At 38.1% G+C, this 21,399-nt stretch overlaps 1 long non-coding RNA gene across 1 annotated transcript in view; it reads left to right on the top strand.

Annotated features, from left to right (window-relative positions):
- The window catches only part of LOC138919256 (uncharacterized), a 163,032-nt gene extending 147,476 nt beyond the window's left edge, over positions 1-15,556 (top strand). Inside the window, exon 2 of the long non-coding RNA XR_011429276.1 lies at positions 14,616-15,556. This is a non-coding gene — a long non-coding RNA (uncharacterized lncRNA). The remainder of the gene's footprint in view (positions 1-14,615) is intronic.
- The last annotated feature ends 5,843 nt before the right edge of the window (positions 15,557-21,399 follow it).

The raw sequence follows: 21,399 nt of genomic DNA, 5'->3' as shown, positions 1-21,399 counted from the left end.
ACACAATGTTATCCCTGTTTCTACAATAAACATGCTAAAAAAATATTATTCTATGGCTCAAAGGGTTGAAATACTTGAAAAACAAATAAAATTCCGAATACAACTGTGAATAACTTCTATGAGAAGGAAAATAGGGGATCTAGTTAGAAATGAAAGTGATTGCACAGAGAGCACGCGCCAGCTCAGCTTTTTTAATGGACCCACACTCAAGACGGCAAGAAGAGCATCAAAAATGAACCAAAAAAAAAAAAAAAGAGTGTCAGGCACCTGGAAAAATAGCTGGAGAAAGCAAAAATCCAGCAGGAACTCACTTTTGAAAAAAAGCCTAAGAATAATAGAAGAGCTCGAGTTGAAAGGAGAAGAAGAAGCAGTACAGGCAAAGCCTACTGCTGCGGAGAGATGAATGTGGCATTAGGAGACAATAGAGAGACCAAGAAAGGGCAGAACTTTCTGACGCAGATCTTGTGATTATCTTTCCTGGTAACAGGAATTGTCTGCCATGAAATAAGGTGCCTGAAAAGTTGTAATGTTTTGGACATTGAAAGGGTTCAAGCAATGGTTGGAAAATCACTGGTCAGGTATGCAATGCCACCTGGCCCTTGCTCCTAGAGGTCCATTTGCTCAGTGGATTAGATAAATGAGCTCTACACAAAAGCCCTGAACCCCTCTCCTGCACTGAGGAAGTGCCCCTAGAATGGACCATACTTTCTTGGTCCTATTGCGTCCTGTCTTGTTTCTGCTTCTCTTCCCGGCTCTTTGGGATTGAAGTTTTATTTGATTGGCTCTTAGTTTTGATTTCACCATGGGATGTGATATTTCAAAAATCTCTTAGGCATATTTTACCTACCTGGAATCCAGCCCAGCCTCCTGACTCTTTCCTGCAGCTTGGAACTGCTAGTCTAGTAGAAGAATTAGAGAATACATTATAAATCTAATGGCCAAATGAAGGAATCTCATTTTTTTTCCCTTCGTTTTTATGGGTCTATTTTTCTTTTCTGTTTGATGAAATTTCACTGTAAGTAGGATACTGGGCTAAATGACCTTTGTAGATAGGTTCATGTAATTGGAAGATGATTGTTTGATTTTACAGTATTTGGAGAAAAGAGACACATTTTTCTAAAAAGGGCTAGGGAGAGAAGAATGTGACTAGAAGTGGCAAAGAGAGGGGAAAAAATTGTTTTTCTCTTGTCCCTTTCTCCTTCTACTGGAGTTAAGTTTCTTCCTGTTAGTAAGGAGGTATGCAGGTCTACCTCCACTACCCTGTGGCAGGTCTTCAAAGGCTGGAAGGGACCCTTATGTCTGACCATAGCATAATGTTGTCGCCGCATTCAGGAGTCATGATGGCGCTCCTGTTACATTCGTCTTTGTCGTTACAGGCTGAACTGAAGTACAAAGTGAAAATTGGCCCTTAGCTAAATATAGCTGCTGATATCACTTGCCCAGTTATTGGCTATCCTAACAGGAACTGTTGCGCGATCACAAGAGGATAATTAATGTGCCTCTCTTCCCAGGTGACACAAGTTACCTTTAAAGAATTGGCTGAACATTTCCCTTCTGCAAGTTCCAACTCTTCCATCAGAAAATTGTGAAATTCATTTAAAATATTGGAATGGTCATAATATATTGCTTGTTTTATGTGTGCTTTCAAGACAGAGTAATATTGCTGAAATCTCATAATGGGGAGGAGGGGTGCAGCATAGATAGAGGGAGAGAAAAGTTCTTTCTTGTCCTGAAAAAAATAGAAAATATTTGTAGGGCATGGTGTTCCACAGAACATGCTGAAAGGACACTCTTGTGAAATCCAGAAGCAAACAGTGGAGTTTTGCCCTTCTGAGCTGGCATTGTAGACAATCTGTCTTTCTGCTTTTGAACCTCTGCTCCCATCTGCTTCTTGGATTCTGTTTGTTTCTCTTTTTCTTCCTTCCTTCTGTCTCCTATAACTTAATATCTATGCTTCAGTTCATCTCTCTTTCACTCATTTTCGCATTGGGCTCTCTGCCTCTGTCTTTCCTGTGTGTATGGCCACCCCCATCTGTCCTCAGGCATTGACTCATGGTGTTGACATCCTTTCCCACACACCTATGCCCACACACTTCCTGTACCTCATGGCTTCAATTGTGCCTTTGTTGGTATCCTCCTTTTTCAGTACTGACTCAGTAGGGCTTCCTCTGCAATTCTGTGTTGGTGTCTGTTTGGATCAATGTCATCCTAATCTGACATGCAAATAAAGCACCACTCAAATTTGTCCCTGCAGAACAGAATGCATGGAAAGTGGTCTAGGGAAAGAGACACAATGCTGTCTGACTCTAAACTCAGTAACATGACTCTTGACCCTCACTGTTCTTCGTAAGTCCTTGGAACATATAGTCTTTTTAATGAGCTCTGGGTTTTTACCTCACATTAAATTTTTCTGTTCAGGAAGTTCTGGTTTTTATTTTCTGTTTGGTATTGTTTCTAAAATTGTCTAACTTTTTAAAATTGAATTTTGTTTAATTGTTTATTCATTTGCTTTTTTAAAAAAGACTTTATTTTTTAAAAAGTAGTCTTAGGTTCACAGCAAAATTGAGAGGAAGGTCCAGAGATTCCCCATATACCCCTGCCCCCACAAGTGCGTAGTTTCCACCATTATCACCATCTCTCAGCAAATATCTAACTTTTTAAACTTCTATTTATATGATTTTTCTAATTTATCTTGGCATTTCCAATCTAAAACCTTCCCCAGTGGGAGTTAGTTCCCTTTATCTCTGTTCTACCATAGTAATTTGTTCATATTTCCATTGTGTCACTTATCATGTTGCATTATATGTTTACATGCATCGCTTTCTCTTGAAGATAATTTTTTATTTATTTTCTTTTGTTAGGTGCTGAGAAGATTGTATAGTAATGAGAACTTATCTCTGTAAAGTTGGAAGAATACAGTCCTGCCTGTTCTCAGAAAGCCCCTAAATCGACAAAAATAGAAAATTCTTAGGTCCTGTAATGCAGGGTTAGATAAGGAGTTACATAATCTGAGGTGGAGGTTCAGAATTAGAGGGATCACATAAGCAAGAATTTTAGTACCCAGAGCCCTTACAATGAGTCTGTATTACAATGATTAGCAATGCAGCTTGCTAAGGAGCTTAATTTTGTCCTATATGGAAGCATAAGTTGTTTCTGGGCACCTTCATGGCCATTCCCACAAGGAATAGATACAATCTTGGGAGAGTCCTTTTCAGATTCTCTGATTTGGCTGGTTCCTTTCCCCGTGCTGACTGCCTACCAACACCACTACGCTAGATACCCCACCCCCAAGAAGCAGAAGAGCTTTATTCACTCTGATGTAACTCTTTGTCTCTGTGCTTCTCATCCCTTTTGATGTTTGAGAAAGTTTTGGCATGGGGAACTGGGTGGTGTCCATGAGTTTTATCTCCTCAATTCCTCAAATTTAGTCCTTGTTGTTTTAGACGTGGGTCTAAGATAGAACTTAAGGAGAGAGGATTATGCAGGGAATGCACACCAGTAGGTGAAAACCCTTTCTCATCAAATTTTTAGTTTCCTCTCTGAGACTAAAGTTGATGATGATATTATGTATTGCCCCATCAACCAATAAGGACTTATTGATCTGTACTCAAGGTCATACTAATGTACAAAATATAATTCCTTCTCTTAAGAAATTAGTTATAACCATGTTAGGAAAAGAGAACATTAAATGGAGTGAGGCGATTAAAGCAATCTACATGAGCCAATGATGTATACAAATACTGTAAAAAATAATGTGTGAGAAGGGTCAGTGGAGGCTGAAATAGTATAGACAATATCCTGGAAAAGGTGTGGGTATAAATGATGAACAGAAACAGACATTGACCTGTGTAATCGTCTTACTTCTCCATTGGTCACTGACTGTAGGTACTCAGGAGACATAACATGAAGCAGGAAGAATGGTAGAGAGTACCACATGGTTTATGTGCTTGAAAGAACTATGACTAGATTGTCAAGGTGGAGGACACAGGTGCGGAAGAAGGATTGGCTGGCGGTACATGGGGCTGCTGTCCAAGGTGCTGAACCACAGTTGGTTGGTTTTCCTAACCCTGGCTGACTGGCCAAACTTCTTAGGAATGCTGAACTAGGTATGGGCAGAGGTGTTGATGGGAGAGATGGGAGAAGGGTAAGGAAGAGAGGGAGCAGAAAATAAGAGATTGTTCTAGTGGTATAGCCACTGACAGCTATGACAATTTTCAAATAATTGCAGATATGAGAGAAACCACAAGTAATCTCAGACAAAATAGTGAGTAACTGTGTTGTTTAGCAAATTCCCACAAACTTATAAATTTATTATCTCACAGTTTTTGTGGATCTTCAGTCTGGGTATGGGTTATCTAGGTCTTTTCTCAGGGTTTCATGAGGCAAAAATCAAGGTGTTGACTGGGTTGCATTCCCATCTGGAGTGTGAAGTCTTCTTTCAATTCATGTGGTTTTTGGTAGAATTCAATCTTGTAGTTCCTTTTGGTTGCAGGACTGAGGTCCCCATATTCTTGCTGGCATCTGGCCAGGGGCTACTCTAAGATCCTAGAGGCCACCCATAGTTCCTTGTCACATGACCCCTTCCATAGGCCCTTCAAATCTCTATAACTTCAGAAAGTCTCCTGATGGGGTCAGGCCCACTCGGATAATCTCCTTGTCTATCAACTTAAGGTCAATTGATCAGTAACCTAATAATAGGAATGATATTCCCTCATATTCACATGTTATACCTCCACTTAAGGGGAGGGAATTATACAGGGATTGTACACTAATATGTAGGAATCTTAGGAGGTCATTTTAGAATTCTGCCTACTACAATGAGCCAAGGAAAAACAAATTTGAATAACAATTTCTATATTAAGGTTCTTTTGATTGCAGTCGCTATATCAATTCTAAATAAGCTAAAAAGGAATTCATTGGACGTATACTAGTCTATCTTACAGATTACAAGGACGAATTGAACAATCAGTCATTGGAGAGAGTAGGTTCTGGGTAAGTTCTAGAGATTTCAGTTAATGGACAACTTCTCCAATGCACCAATATTTGGCCTAAAGTAATTGCACTTCTTAGTTCATAAGTATAAATTCCTGGGAGAAAATTTCAGAATAGGTGTCCACTCTAGATAATCAAATACAACTAGTGATAGGGTCTCATAGTATAGATGTAGTTTATAGAACCCATTCCTATGTGTTGGGTCTAATTGTCAGAGAAATAATAATTACTGTAACTGTGCAGCTACCCCAAAGGGAGTCTATGCTGCAAGTGAGGCAAAATGATGCAGTGTTGATATATGTCAACAATTATGTGTAGACAGCACAAAAAATGTCTGCTAGGTAGAAATGGTGTGATTAAAGTGTTATTGTTGGTTAAGTTCTATTAAAGTACTCAAAAATTTTCAATGCTATACGTTTTTCTACTTTGATTAAACTCTTGCATTTTTCAATGATACAATTTAAATAGCATTTAACCACAGTCTATGTAGTTTTATTTCTTATCAATAGTTTTAACATGTTTCCAATAATTAGAATACCCACCCTTCCCACCTTGGAAATTTGGAGGTAGGTGGGAAATACTCCCTTTTTTCCAGGTTTTCTCATACTGTGTCACACTTGTGAGATGGACAGGAAGGGTTAGACTGTTGGAAGCAATTTGAGACAAGTTTTGGCATTGTGTACTAACTGCACCTGTCATTGGAAACACCCTTTCTGCCTCCATACTTCAGCTTTTGACATGAGTGGGTTTGACATTGCAATTTCTGCGTTCACAAGCAATACCAAAAAATTACATATATTATACTTTTGCTGAGGCATCAATTGGAGCCATGTGTCCTGGGACACTGAGATAGAGTAGTGGGACTCTTTGCTACTGAGTGAGCATAGCTAACCACACAGATTCTGAAAGTCTTATTTAAACATTTATTTTGTCTCTACTGCTGCTGTACATTTTATAAGATGGAAGGAATTAATTGTGATAGTGTGATTTACCTTGGTTTCATTAAAGTTCCAGGGTGTGTTTGTTTTTAAGTATAATGATTTTATTACAGTTTAATTTTTATATAATACTTAACAAATTCTAAAGCACTTTTACGTATATGAATCTCTTGATTCTTACCATAACCCTTTGAGGCAGTCAAGTAAACCCTATTCAGAAGGAAGAACTCAGACGGGGTTCAAATAGAATGTATCAGATTCTGGAGCAGAATCTCTGGTCTTTTGACTTCTACCCTTGTGCCTTTCTCTTAATAAAAAGTGCCTTTTTTTCTGTCTGAAGTTGTGACTGCCAGTGAAAATAACAAAAGCTCAGCATTAGCATACCTGTGAGCACTCAATAAATATGCGTTGTGATGATTAAACCATTTTTCTCAATTGGGAGTCCATAGATCTTAGTTTAATGTGGAATCATCCTAATAATGTTCTTTCTCTTTGGGTTTTGTTCCTAGAAGCGCTTTGAAGCACAAACAAAATAGACTCATCCATTATAATTATTTTTAAATTTCTTTCCAATATGGGCATCAGAAAGAAAAGACACTGGGCAGTAGAAAAGAAGTGATCCAGAGCTAGTGACAGGTTGGGCCTTGGGGAATCCCTGTGAGTCCAACAATGCAAGACACCAGTCTTAATTAACAGAGAAGTGAATTGTACACAATTGTATACATAGTTTAGTTACATCTTCTATTCCTTTATTAATTTAAACATAAAACACTGGACATGAGCGTATGTGTGTGGGTTGTAATGTTGGTGAGCAAGTATGCTGGAAGGGGCAATGATAGATGATGTCTCCTATATTGCTTTTATTGACCTGAACAGTCTTATGGGCTAGTAGTTAGTCTTTTGACTCGCAGCTGTGTTCTTCTGCTAGTTGGTTGATGTGCCAGGTTTTTTGCAAGTGAGAAACAAGATGAAATATGAATGCACCATCTCCATTTTGTACTATTTAAAGACACAGTGATGACTATTTAAATATAATGTTGCCCTAGGGCTCTGCGTGGTCCTGAAAGTCTGTTGTTTTCAAGATGTGTATAAAGCCTGAAGGCTATAGTGAACGATCAGAGAAAAGATTTTTGCCCAGGCAATAAACGTATGCTTTAGTGTTCTTTGCATTGTTAACTCCTTTGTCTTAACGTCTTCTCCCTCACCTCCTGTCTTTACCACCTGTGATGTAGGTTTTGAAGTAAAGGACTCTCCTCTTGAGGTGCTTTTGTGATTTAGGGGACATGTATCTTTGGTGCTTTTTTCATCTCTTTAATGTTCATTCTTTCCATTTTTGAGCTCCCTTTTTCTACCGGCACCACCATTTTCCCAAGGTCTATTGAGGAGAAATATTATCTTGTAGACAAAATCACAATAAAGTGGGAGTAATTTCAGATGGCTTTGCATTTAAAAGGGGAAGTTTAAACAACCAACTTTTTTGGTCCCTAGGGTGTCCTTATGCAGATGAGGAAGTGGGCTCAAAGGAGGTTGGGAACTTATCTGATTAGTAAAGGATGCAGGTGAGATTTCTTTTCCTCCAAAATCTGATCTAATTTCTGTGCCTAGCAATGCTTACTACAAAGGAAAGAATTTCTTATAGAGGGAATTTCTAACAACAAGAATTACTGAACTCTAATAGATGGGGTTATGGGGTTGTGAGGTCTTGCAAAGAACTCTCAGACCTCATTGTATACTGCTCAAGGAAAACCCTACTGAACAAATTTTCATCAAAAGCAAATCCTGCTTCCCTCTCTTGGTCAGGGTGGGCTCATTGAGAAAAAGTAAGTAGCAGTGAATGGGAGGCAGATCAGCATCAGTCCTGTGTGTGCTAAAGTCTTTGTTTTTTTTCCCTGCACAAGTGTGCTCTGGGTCTAAGCTCACTGCAACCTGGAGAGAGTGTCTGGTCATGCTCAGTGTGGGGGAGTGTAAAATAACCTACCATTTATCTTTCTGAGGGAAGCAGCGTCACTTTTTACCTGCCCATGAGTCTGGTTAGGAGAAATGGTGGAGATGAAGCTGTGTGCACTATGCTTAAGAGAGTGGAGTCTGGGATCAGCCAGATGCAGGGTGAGCCCTGACTTTGTCATTTATTAGCTATGGGACTTAAGGCAAATTAATTACCATCTTCACTTATAAGATGAGATAATATCAGAGCCTACCTCGTGGGCTTGTTGGGTGGATTAAATGAGATAATGAATATAGTGTGCCTGACATACAGGAAATGTTCAATAAATGTTCACAAATTTAAAAATGCTAATTTAAATAACTCCTGTGTGAGTTCCATGTAATTGTTCCTTTCAGCCATAGCGCTAATGGTGTGGCCTGCTTTTAAATGATTTGCCTTGACAGAAGAGAGAGAATAAAAGAAGGGGTGTGTCTGAGAGGGAAAGATATCTGGCCAGATAGCACACAGATGCTAATATAGCCAGTGGCCTCAGAAAAGCCCTGGAGATCATCCTGTTAGACCATAACCTGTAGACAATGTCCTGCTCAGCTCTGCTCTGGGAAGGTGAATGTGCTATTGCCTGCAGTCCTGGCTGCGTGCTTTGTGTTGCAGGGTGAGCTCAGCCACCACTTTGCCTGTCTCTGCAGGGCTGTCATTGTGTGATTCATAACTCAATATTAACCTCAGATGAGGGAGGAGTGGATAGCGGAATTTTCTTTCATGTGACATAAAGTAACTGGGATCGAGGCTTTTCTATAGAAGCATTAATTACCCTTGTCAGTCTAACCAAGAACAAATTTTACTTCAACCAAGGATCATGGTATTTCATTGGCATCCTGTGAATGTGCAATGAAGGTTTTGCCATTTATCCATGAGTATAATAAATTTAGAGTCTCTTGTGATTTACGTTTTTTCCCCCTTTCTGTTCAAACAAGTATGGTATCCATTAATAATAAGCATACAATTCTGGAATGTGAGATGAGAGGAAGGTTATTGGTGATAAAACTAGATTATCAGTGTGTAAGTTAAATTTTTTCAGACTTTTCAGTTCATTACCTCTCTTACTGTTTTTCTTCTCTCTACTTTTCCCTTTATTGATTGTGGAAACTGATTGAATATTAGAATTGGAAAGTTTGGCTCTTTCTAATCTAATCATCTAACCTATTGTAAGAAAAAATTGTGAAAGACTAAAATTTGGTGGATGCCCTGACTACTTCTTATCTTTGATAAGTATATTTTACAACTCTGCCAAGATAAAAGTTAACATAAAAAACTGATAGTAATGCAAATGCCATGCTGTGGTGGCAACCCACATACAAAATAGAGGAAGATTGGTACAGATGTTAGATCAGGGCAAATCTTTGTCAAGCAAAAAGAGGAAGATTGGTAACAGATGTTAACTCAGGGCAAGTCTTCTTCAGAAAAAAATTTTTAAAAAGATGCTTTAACATCATAGATGATGAAACCAAAAAAAAGAGAGAGTGAATTACAAACTTTTTGTCACAGTTGGACTCGAATCCATGTCTCCTGACCCTGAAGCCAGAAACTAGAATTTACACCACAGATTATTCCTGTGTACTTGCCCATATTCTACACTTCCACAAATTTTCTTGGTCCTTCGAAATCAGACCATGTCTCCATAGTACAATTAATGGATATCTTCAATATCTACTTAATACATACCATATTTTCACCCAATCATACGTTTAGAATTACTTTGCAAAAGGTGGTAAAGGTGACTAACTATGGTGTGTGCTCTGAGGAGCTGTTGAGGTCCTCTCTGCTTCCTTCTCCACACTCCTTCCCCAGATGACTTAAAATGCGTCTCACCACCTGACTCTAACGCTGTGACAAGGACAAACAGAGCATCATTTATTTGGCCAGAAGGGACTGACCCCAAATAAAATACAAATACTCTTGGGAGGAGTAAATATATCACTTAATACAGATTAGTTCATTGGTTGATTTCCAGTTTGAACTCTAGATGAAGGAAGATTGATAAAATAGAAGACTGGCCTAGAGGACGTGGACATTTGATGTTTTGGGGGAGAGGCTTGTTCTGTCACACTCGTCATCTCATGATATCTGTTGTGTAGTTTTGGTATTTGAGAGAACTGGCTTCTACTCTCATGTGTCTTGATCCCTTAATCATTTTGCCTCTATGTATATTTCTCTCTTCTCACAACTAAACTTAATGGGGAGAGCTTTGCTAAGACTGAAGGTGATGGCCATTGGAACCTCTCAGATTTATATCTGGGTATTTTCATTTTCATTTGCAAAGTTATATTTTCTTACCAGCTCTCAGGAGTTATAATTTTTAGGCCTTTCCTTCTTTTAACCCATTCAGCACTGATACCTTCTTATAGTCATCTGTTTAACTTTGGTGCCCAATCCTCTCCTGTAAGCTTTCCTGACAGGTCTAGCAATAATGCATCATCATTCCCCTAGATCCCACGCTTCTACCTAGTCATTGAAACCAGTATCTACCAGGTTATTTAAACTCAGTTATAATCATCTGTAGTTACATAAGGACAAATATTAATGAAGCTTCACATATTATGGTGTTATACAACACACTTTGGAGGTTCTTAGTATGTGTAGACTCTGGCTTTCTGAATATTCTTATACTTTAGAGAACACCTACTTTTCTAAATTCCAGGGGCATTTTTAAGTTTCTTAATTGACTTCCTTCCATCTCTTCCTCTTTCTTCCTTCCCTTTTCTTTCCCTTCTTTTTTTTCTTGCTTTCCTCCTTCCTTCTTTTTTTCCCTCTCTCCTTCCTATCCTCCCTCCCTCCTTCCTCCCTCTCTCCCTCCCTCCCCACTAATAAGTATTTACTAAGTTCCTAAGGTGTATCCAGCACCTTGCTAGGCACCAAGAAATATGCTGTATTATCCAAATTGAACATTTTCAAGTCAAAGTTTTAGACTTAGAATGTACAAAAAGCCCAGTTTTGCCTGGAGATGATTTATGTTTGTTTTTGTAGGGAGACATGGAAAACATTGTTTGAAATGCCTACCATTTAGAAAATTTAGATAAAAAAGCCATCTTTAGGTTGGATCATCACAAAATAAAATCTTTCAACATAGTTCATGACCACTAGTTTTGGTATATTTTTAAAAAATACTGATGACTATGATGATAGAAATAATTATATAAACTTTGAGTATTTTGAGAAAGAACCTCTGAGATTAATATTTAGATAAGATGTTCTCCAGGCCAGAACTCAAATTGGCCAAATATCAGCTATATTGAATGTTTCTTTTCCTTTTCCTTTTTCATTCTTGAGAAATTCACCAGCATTACAAATTAGCTTTTGGAAAATCTTCCCTTAATTTCATGTTTGTGTGAAATTCCCCTTTATTAAAATGTAATAACGTAATAAGATGTAAGAATAGGTCCTGCTGGATGTGAAGAAATTGGTACCCTCAGACATTGCTTGTGGGAATATAAAATAGTGCATTTGGAAAACAGTTTTTTCAGTTACTCAAAATGTTAAACATAGATTTACCATATTATTCACTATTTCCACTCCTAGGTCTATACCCAAGAGAAGTGAAAACAAATTTTCTCACAAAACTTGTTCACAAATGTTCATAGCAGCATTATTTATAGTAGCTGAAAAGTGGAAACAACCCAATGTCCATCAAGGGATGGATGGATGAATAAAATGGAGTATGTCCATATAATAGAATATTGTTTGATAATAAGAAGGAATGAATTCTTTTTTTTCTTTTTGAAGAAGATTAGCCCTGAGTTAACATCTGTTGCCAATCCTCCTCTTTCTTCTTCTTCTGCTTCTTCTTTTTTGCTGAGGAAGACTGGCCCTGAGCTAACATCCTTGCCCATCTTCCTCTACTTTATATGTAGGACGCCTGCCACAGCATGGCTTGACAAGTGGTGCATAGGTCCATAGGTCCATATCCAGGATCCGAACTGGCAAACCCCAGGCCACCGAAGTGTAACGTGCAAACTTAACTACTGTGCCACTGAGCTGGCCTCAAGAAGGAATTAATTCTTGATACATCCTGCAACATGAATGAACCTTGAAAACATTATGCTAAGTGAAAGAAGCCAGTTACAAGAGACTGCATATTATATGATTCTATTTGTATGAAACATTCAGAAAAGGCAATTCCATAGAAAGAGAATGTAGATTAGTGGTTGCCTAGGGCTGGGGGTAGAGGGAAACTAGAATGACTGCAAGTGGGTAAGAAGCTTCTTTTTGGGGTGATGAAAATGTTATGGAATTAGATTGTGATGATGGTTTCAGAATTCCGTGAATATACTAAAACCACAGAATTGTGTACTTTAAATGGTGAATTTTATGGTATGTGAATTATATCTCAACGAAGCTGTTTTTTTTTTAAAAAACTTTCAGGAAAATATGCTTAAATGTAAAAAAAGTCCTGTAATGTATGGATTCCCTTCTGTACCAGGACCAAGAATAGTACTGTATATATAAGGAAACTGAATAAATATTATTGGTCTGACTGGCTGGAAGTTGGAATTTGAGGTCCTAAAAAATTCTAGGTGGTTATTTTAAAGAGAATTTGGAAGATTCAGTAAGGGCTGTGGAGTTTACTTCTCCCACAACCAATTACTGGCTGTGACTCCTGGCTTTTGTTTTCTACTCTTTGAGAAGTGACAGTAATGATGTCCCACAGTGGTGTGTGTGTGAGAGAGAGCCAGCGAGAGTGAACCTGACACATAGCAGGTACGTTATTGTTTTATGACTGGTGTTATCATTAACTTTATTTAGGAGAGCACAGGTTCATTGCCAGATACAACATTTAGGACTTGTGTTTAGGGAAGGGAATAAGTTAAAATAGCCATAGAGACACTTGGTCTTTGGCTCTGGTGTGTTTTAAAAGATTCTCTCTCTTGTTTTTTTTTTAGATTTTTATTTTTTTCCTTTTTCTCCCCAAAGCCCCCCAGTACATAGTTGTATATTTTTTGTTGTGGGTCCTTCTAGTTGTGGCATGTGGGACGCTGCCTCAGCGTGGTTTGATGAGCAGTGCCATGTCCGCGCCCAGGATTCGAACCAATGAAACACTGGGCCGCCTGCAGCGGAGCGCGTGAACTTAACCACTCGGCCACGGGGCCAGCCCCCAAAAGATTCTCTTTTTTGTCTAGGCAAATTATTATATTAGTGAAGTAATATTTTTCTTTCTGAATTTGCAAAGTATAAATTTTTTACACTGAAATACTTTGTTATAAAAGTACTTTTTTTTCCAGAAACACTTAAAAAATTGAGGGCTACTGAGGTGAAGTACAAAATTAATTGAGAGCTATGTGAATTAACAAAAACAACTGAATTTAGTTATTTTTTAAGAGGGAAAGAATTGTTGGTTTAAAAGCAAAGAACAAAGCTTTAATTAAATAATGCAATCAATAGTACAAATATCCCGCTGAGGCTTAGAGAATTAAGGAACTTAGAGAAGGAGCCACACATAAAAGGAGAGAGAACGAGAGGCTAAAAAGGGTAGAGAGAAAGACAGAGAATAACACCAATGCGTCCAAACATTCTGAGTGTTAAAAAAGTGTTAAAAATCTAGCACATTTAATAAAACTACTAATTAGTTTAAAGCTTAAAAACCACAAGTATTTGAAGTATACATGGTTTTGAAAACTTTATTGATTTTCAAAGAGGAGTAAAAATATCTATTCAACTGTTGCAGCTTATCTTTTCAGACAGGACTATAGAAGCAGTGAATTTTTTCATACGTTTTCTATATTAGAAGCCTAAATAACTTTTTCTTTTAAAATTCTAAGATATGCATATTTCATTTTATATTTCTGAAATTTAGAAAGTCTTATTGAAAGGTAGTAGAGATTTTCTCTCTTTTTCTCTTTTTCCTGAAAAGTTGCTATCAGATCAGATGTTAGCTCAGGGCCAGTCTTCCTCAGCAAAAAAAGAGGAGGATTGGCAGCAGATGTTAGCTCAGGGCTAATCTTCATCTTCAAAAAACAGAAGAGGTGGTTCTTTGGTGATGAGGAAGAAGAATTGCATGGAATACTTCTTCTTTGGCCCCCACAGATTCTAGCATAATCCTAAATTCATAATGGATGGTCAATATATCAACTGAATAATTTAGCAAATACCAATCACTTAACTTTTTATATCATTAGAGGATTTTTCTTACAGTAACTATCTCTTTTAAAAAGAGATTTAAAAAAAGAGGAATTGTAAATGGGATTGTATTCTTAATTTTCTGCTACTTCATTGTTAGTGTATAGAAATGCAACCGATTTTTGTATGTTAATTTTGGATCCTGTGACTTGACTGTATTCATTTATTACTTCTAAAAGTTTTCTAGGGGATTCGTTAGGGTTTTCTATATATAAAATCATGTCGTCTGCAAAGAGTGACAGTTTCACTTATTCTTTTCCAACATGGATCCCTTTTATTTCTTTTTCTTGCTGATTGCTCTGGCTGGGACTTCCAATACTATGTTAAATAAGAGTGGTGACAGTGGGCATCCTTGTCTGGTTCCTGTTCTTAAAGGGATAGCTTTCAGTTTTTCTCCATTGAGAATGATATTTGCTGTGGGTTTGTCATATATGGCCTTTATTATGTTGAGGTATTTTCCTCCTATACCCATTTTATTTAGAACTTTTATCATAAATGGATGCTGTATCTTATCAAATGCTTTCTCTACATTTATTGAGATGATCATGTGATTTTTATTCTTCATCTAGGAATAAACTTAACCAAAGAGGTGAAAGATATGTACACCGAAAACTATAAATCATTGTTGAAAGAAATCGAAGAAGACACAAAGAAATGGAAAGATGTTCTGTGCTCTTGGATTGGAAGAATTAACATAGTTAAAATGTCCATACTTCCTAAAGCAATCTATAGATTCAATGCAATTCCTATCAAAGTTCCAACAACATTTTTCACAGAAATAGAACAAAGAATCCTAAAATTTATATGGAACAACAAAAGACCCCAAATAGCCAAAGGATTCCTGAGAAAAAAGAACAAAGCTGGAGGTATTACACTCCCTGATTTCAAAATATACTACAAAGCCATAGTAACCAAAACAGCATGGTACTGGCACAAAAAGAGACACACAGATCAATGGAACAGAATCAAGAGCCCAGAAATAAACCCACAAATTTATGGACAGCTAATATTCAACAAGGGAGCCAAGAGCATACAATGGATAAAGGAGAGTCTCTTCAATAAATGGTGTTGGGAAAACTGGACAGCCACATGCAAAAGAATGAAAGTAGACCGTTAACTTATATCATGCACAAAAATCAACTCAAAATTGATTAAAGACTTGAATGTAAGACCCAAAACCATGAAACTTCCAGAAGAAAACATAGGCAGTACACTCTTTGACATCGGTCTTAGCAGCATCTTTTTGAGTACCATGTCTGACCAGGAAAGGGAAACAAAAGGAAAAATGAACAAATGGGACTACATCAAACTAAAAAGTTTCTGCACTAAAAAGCTTCTGCACAGCAAAGGAAACGATCAACAAAATGGAAAGACAACCTAACAATTGGGAGAAGATATTTGCAAACCATATATCAGATAAGGGGTTAATATCCAAAATATACAAAGAACTCATACATCTCAACAACAAAAAAAACAACAATCTAATTAAAAAATGGGCAAAAGATTTGAACAGAGATTTTTCCAAAGAAGTTATATGGATGGCGAACAGGCGTATGAAAAGATGTTCAACGTCATTAGCTATCAGGGAAATGCAAATCAAAAGTACAATGAGGTATCAGCTCACTCCGGTCAGAATGGCCATAATTAACAAGACAGGAAACAACAAGTGTTGGAGAGGATGTGGAGAGAAGGGAACCCTCGTACGCTGCTGGTGGGAGTGCAAACTGGTGCAGCCATTATGGAAAGCAGTATGGAGTATCCTCAGAAAATTAAGAATAGATCTACCATATCATCCAGCTATCCCACTGCTGGGTATTTATCCAAAGAACTTGAAAACACAAATTCATAAAGATACATGCACCTCTATGTTCACTGCAGCATTATTCACAATAGCCAAGACTTGGAAGCAACCTACCTGCCCATCAAGGGACAAATGGATAAAGAAGATGTGGTGTATATACATAATGGAATACTACTCAGCCATAAGAAATGATCAAATCCGGCCATTTGTGACAACATGGATGGACCTTGAGGGTATTATGCTAAGTGAAATAAGCCAGACGAAGAAAGTCAAATACCATATGATCTCACTCATAAGTAGAAAATAAAAACAATGACAAACAAACACACAGTAACAGAGGCTGGATTGGTGGTTACCACAGGGGAAGAGAGGAGGGGGGAGGGCAAAAGGGGTGATTAGGCTCACATGTGTGGTGATGGAGTATAATTAGTTTTTGGGTGATGAACATGATATAATCTACACAGAATTCAAAATATATTACAATGTACATCTGAAAGCTATATAATGTTATAATCCAATGTTACTGCAATAAAAAAAAAAAAAAGAGGAACATATCAGGATGACTCCTGGAAGCTCAGGGTGGTTGTGTGAGTAGCAATTAAGGCAAACATAATTTCTTAAGTTTTAATGTATTTTAAATTTACACTTATTTTAACGTCAACCAAAAAGGGCTTGTAGGTATCAACTACAAAGGTTCATTTACTTCCTGCTGATTTTATGATGAACAATAGGTGATTGACAAGGAATATAATAAGTCTGAGTGCTACTTGCCAGGTTCGAAGTAGTCTGACCTTGGTAATATTCAGACTCTGCTAAGAAAAGCCAGGAACCAGGAAGATGCAATGTAGATTAAGACAGTTGTGGTGAACAGTAGGGTGGGCATCAGCTGTCCTGAATGTATTTATGGGTTGGGCAATTCCAAACCACCATTTTATTCTCCTAGTTGCCACCAGATGGATTGTTCAGTTCCTCCTACTCTGTATTAAACAACATGTCTAATAAATATTCAACACTTAGCACATGCAAACTGCACTTGTTGAGCCTCCATAACAGCCACTAATGAGGACATTAGCTTTCAATTAACTATATAAAGCTTTGGGTTTGGACTAGAACGTTCATTCAGCACAGGCTTCAATTTGTAGATCATTACAGGACATTAGTTGGTTGCTAGACAACCACATGTCCGAGCAGATTTTAGGCTGAGCTCCAATGATAAGCAAGAATCAGATATTTCAACTCTTAAATTATGTTTTCTTATCTCCTCCACCTGGACTTTTCTGACACCTCTAAAGTCTCACCAAGCAGGGATTTGGGGGAACAGCCACTAAGTTCAAATGATGAGGGAAAAGTATGAAAAAGTAGAATCTACCTTGAATGCCGAGGTAGAAATGTTAGTGTAGCTTGAGGCTGGTGACAATCGCAGCTCAACTGCTCTGAGGACTGCCATGTGGGACAGATGCATCTGCTCACAGGATGGCAGGTGTGATTTTACAGCCTCATTTTAGTGTCTTTGAATTTACTAGAGTTTCCTGATAATTTTACTATTGTTTTAGTAAAAATTTTCTTTGAGAAATATGATATACAAATGTTTTCTATAGTTGTTATTTTGTTTGATTAGATACAAGTGTTTTCCATAAATATGCTTGTGATATTACAATGGAACTAGTATGGAAAATAGGATAAAATGTATTACTTTGCTAAAGTAAATTGCTCCACCTCAATGATCAATTTAGTTAAGTGTTTCTACAAGTAGATCTTAATAAGCAAATCTCCCAGATTGCATAAAATGGCCATAAGACAGAGCTGACAAGTTGGAAAGGAACAAATGACTTGTTTTGTCTTATTTATGCATTTGAGTTGGGTTTGCAAATTTTGTGAGGTTTATCTATGGAGTGCCAGTCATAGTTGTGGCCTCTGGGATTGTCTACAGCCTATTATATCCATTCCATGAAGCAGGATATGCGCCCTGTCTATTCCTTCCCTATTGTTGTGAGTTGAATCATATCCCCCCCCACCCCAAAATTCATATAATGAAGTTCTAACCCCACTACCTCAAAATATGACCTTATTTGGAAATAAATTTGTTGTAGATGTAATTAGTTAAGATGAGGTCATATTGGAGAAGGGTAGACCCTTAATACAGTATGATTAGTGTCCTTACAAAAAGAGGAAATTTGGACACAGACATACACACAGGGAGAAGACCGCGTGAAGATGAAGGCAGAGATCAGGGTGATGCTTCTATAAGTTAAGGAACACCAAAGATTGCCAGCAAATCACCAGAAGGGATTTGGAGGCATGGAACAGTTTCTTTCTCATAGCCTTCAGGGAAACAATCCTGCTGACACCTTGGTCTTGGTCTAGTTTCCAGAACTGTGAGACAATAAATTTCTGTTGGTCAAGCCACCCAGTTTGTGGTACTTTCTTGTGGCAGGCCTAGCAAACTAATACACCTATAGTAGTAAAGTGAGCAGATGCCCATTCATTTTCTGGGGTTGTCAGTTCTCCCAAATGTCCTGCACAGAGGCAAAGCCTCAGGCTAGTGGCTGTACAATGCCTTCAAAATGTAGACGAGATAGAATCAATAGGCTTAGATGCTGCTGTGAATTCATTTGTGTCATTCATCAATAATACAGCCCTTGTGGCTGATCCATATCAAATTCATTCCAGCAAGTGATTTTCAATGATATCAAAAAAAGCTGCCCCTCTATTCATTTTCAGAAGCATGTGTCAGCATTTCCTAAAACCCATACTGATCTCACTCCAATGGCCTCCTCTGCTTTGAGGAAGCAGAGAAGGACCGGATAAAAGCCCAACTAAAGAGGTTTGCCATTGACCAAGGCGCTTTCCGGATATAACTAAAAGCACACGATACATCTTCAGTCCATTAGGGTAAGCCACACCTGCCAGAGGCTCATCAGCAATTACAAGTTATAAGACACTGAAGGTCCCCAGTGGGTCCTGTATAGGTGAGAGATAAACACAGACTGAACCGAAGAGTGCAGTGCATTATGATGCGCTTCGCATTTGATTCAAGGCCTTGACTGAGCTCCAGGGCTATTTATTGCCAGCATTATTTCTATCTGGGACTGGTCCTATCATCACACATGGTAAGCGCTTAGTAACATTTGTTAATAGAATCAATGGATGGATAAATAAATAGAACTAAGTTTTTAGAAGTGGGTTCTGTATTCACCTCTAAGCTCTGCCTCCATTTTTTTTCACTAGCCCTGGATTGGACATTAGCACTGTGTCACTGATCCCACTGTCTTATACACTCAGGAAATAAAGTTCCTAGATATTCCAGGAAATAAACCATCTCTCCTTGCCACAGGTTTGATTTAATGCTATACAGCTTATCTCTTACTTGGCATCAAATTGGAACTCATTCCTCAAAATATGTCAAAAACTACCTAGCTCAATGGTCCACTTGGCAGATATTACTAATCAGTGTGTTTACACATTTGTAAAAATAAGTTTTATACATTGCTCAAAATTTGGTGGACACATAAGCTGCAGCACAGATTGAGGACTACTGATTTATTTTTTTGAGGGATTCAGATTCATTTAATCTCCCTGAAGGAGCCCTAGAACCTTTCAGTTTATGTTATTAATTAATCACTCTAATCATTGCCATATGTGTATCCAGATATCAGCATGAACACACACACACAGCGTCGTTCTCTACACTAAAGCAGCAGTGGGAGACATTGGAGTTCAGGACTCATAATTGTGATCCCCAAAGGGCAGCAGTAAATTAGCAGACGCATAAGGCCAGCAATATCTGGCTGGTTATTCTTCTACTAAAAAGGCTATGATTAGTCAAAATTCATCCGGCCATTTCCTCTCCTGATAGAGATAGCTGGAATCCTTGTAATTCCCTTTTTTGACATGGTGGGTGATAGTGCCCTGTCATTTTAAGGATAGAGAGTGACATAGATATATGGGAAGACAGAGGTCAGCTTGTGTTAGCCTTTGAACACAACAGAGATGGCATTGATGACCCATCGTTAATGCATGTGTTTAGCCTTGTTTATCCAGTGGTCAGGATGGGTTTCTACCCATCTACTTCACACATTCTCTTTTGGTATCTTTTAAAACTGAGCTTTGGATCCGTAAGCCTCTAGCCTGAAGCTGGAGGATGGAGGAGGGCAGGTTATGGCCTGAATTAAAGCAGACACAAAGTAATAATGATCAACTTCATGGCCTTGGCCTCATCAGTGTGATGCTCTCATCTGAGAGAAGCACGGAAAGTGAAAAAACCATGGTTCTGAGAGTCAGGCACATACATAGACGGGAATCCCATTTCTGGTACTCACAAGCTGTGTCTCGTTGAAAAACTTATTCAAACTCTCTCAGGAACTCAATTTCCTTTGACTTAAACTGAAGGTAATAGTCCCTCCTCCAAATGTGTGTGTGCACACATGCACAGATCGTAAGACAGCATATTTTAAATGAAATAGTATATTGGGAAGTATCTGCCACAGTGGCTGGCACCAAGTAGGTATTCACTTGCTAATCTCTTTTTCTTCTTTCTTTATAACCAAACCAGGATACTGGAAACCTTCTGACTCATAGAGCCCTGCTTGCAAAACACAGTTCCCTTTAAATCAGAAACACATGAACAAATAAAAATGCAATTTGGACAAGTCTACATTTTCTTTAAGTCAATACAAATAAATGTCACCTTTATGGGACCTTTAATTGCTTAACAACAAAGACCAAGTTGTTTTTTCTTAGCCACTCCATAATTGTTATTACGAAGAGAAGTGGGAATTTTGCCCAAATACAGATGTTGTAGATGCTATGAGTACGTGAATAGTGCATATCCAGTTTCTACCTGTCTGCTAAAAATTTCACTTTTAAGACCAGGATTTGAGAAATAATCAGAAAATATAGGCATTGATAATGAATAAACCTCTTCCCAATTCAATGAATATCATGGTATGCTCCCTTTTACTCGACGTTATGTATTTTCTTTGTTAGCAAAATAGAGATCACTTCATGGATAGAAAGACATTGACACAGGTGTTTGTCAAGAGAAGAGATTGTCTATGCCTCTTTGACTGTATTTAGACAGAAGGTCCTCAAGGAGTTTGTGCTTTTTTATAATCTTTCCTCTCACTTAGCATAGTGCTGGCCACATAGGAAGTAAATTCTCATTGATTAGAATTGAATGACTCAGAACACGGAAGTATGACCAAGAATAAAAGAGCAGGATGAGTCAGAGAGGAGTGAAAGGAGCTAGGGTCTGAATGGAGAAGCAGGAAGGAGAGGAAGGAGGGACTGATGTGTGGAGATAGCAACTGCTCTGGAGGCAGGGGGGATGTTTGGAGATGCGGGCCTACTGGAATCCAACAATCTGTGTCTGAAACATTAGCCAAAAGGATTCTACTTTATACTGTCCTGTGAAAGTAGAGAGGGCCCTCACTGTATTTGGCTATTCACATTAGCCTCCTCACCTCTTTCTGGTCTTTGCTCAAGGGTCAACCTATCAACGAGGTCTTCTCCAACAACCTTACTTAAAATTCATCACCACCCCCCATCCATCC

This window comes from Equus caballus, chromosome 19 (assembly GCF_041296265.1).
Source record: "Equus caballus isolate H_3958 breed thoroughbred chromosome 19, TB-T2T, whole genome shotgun sequence".
Taxonomy (NCBI): Eukaryota; Metazoa; Chordata; class Mammalia; order Perissodactyla; family Equidae; genus Equus; species Equus caballus.
Note: the sequence above shows the minus strand (reverse complement) of the source record. Positions and strands in the feature narration are given on the sequence as shown.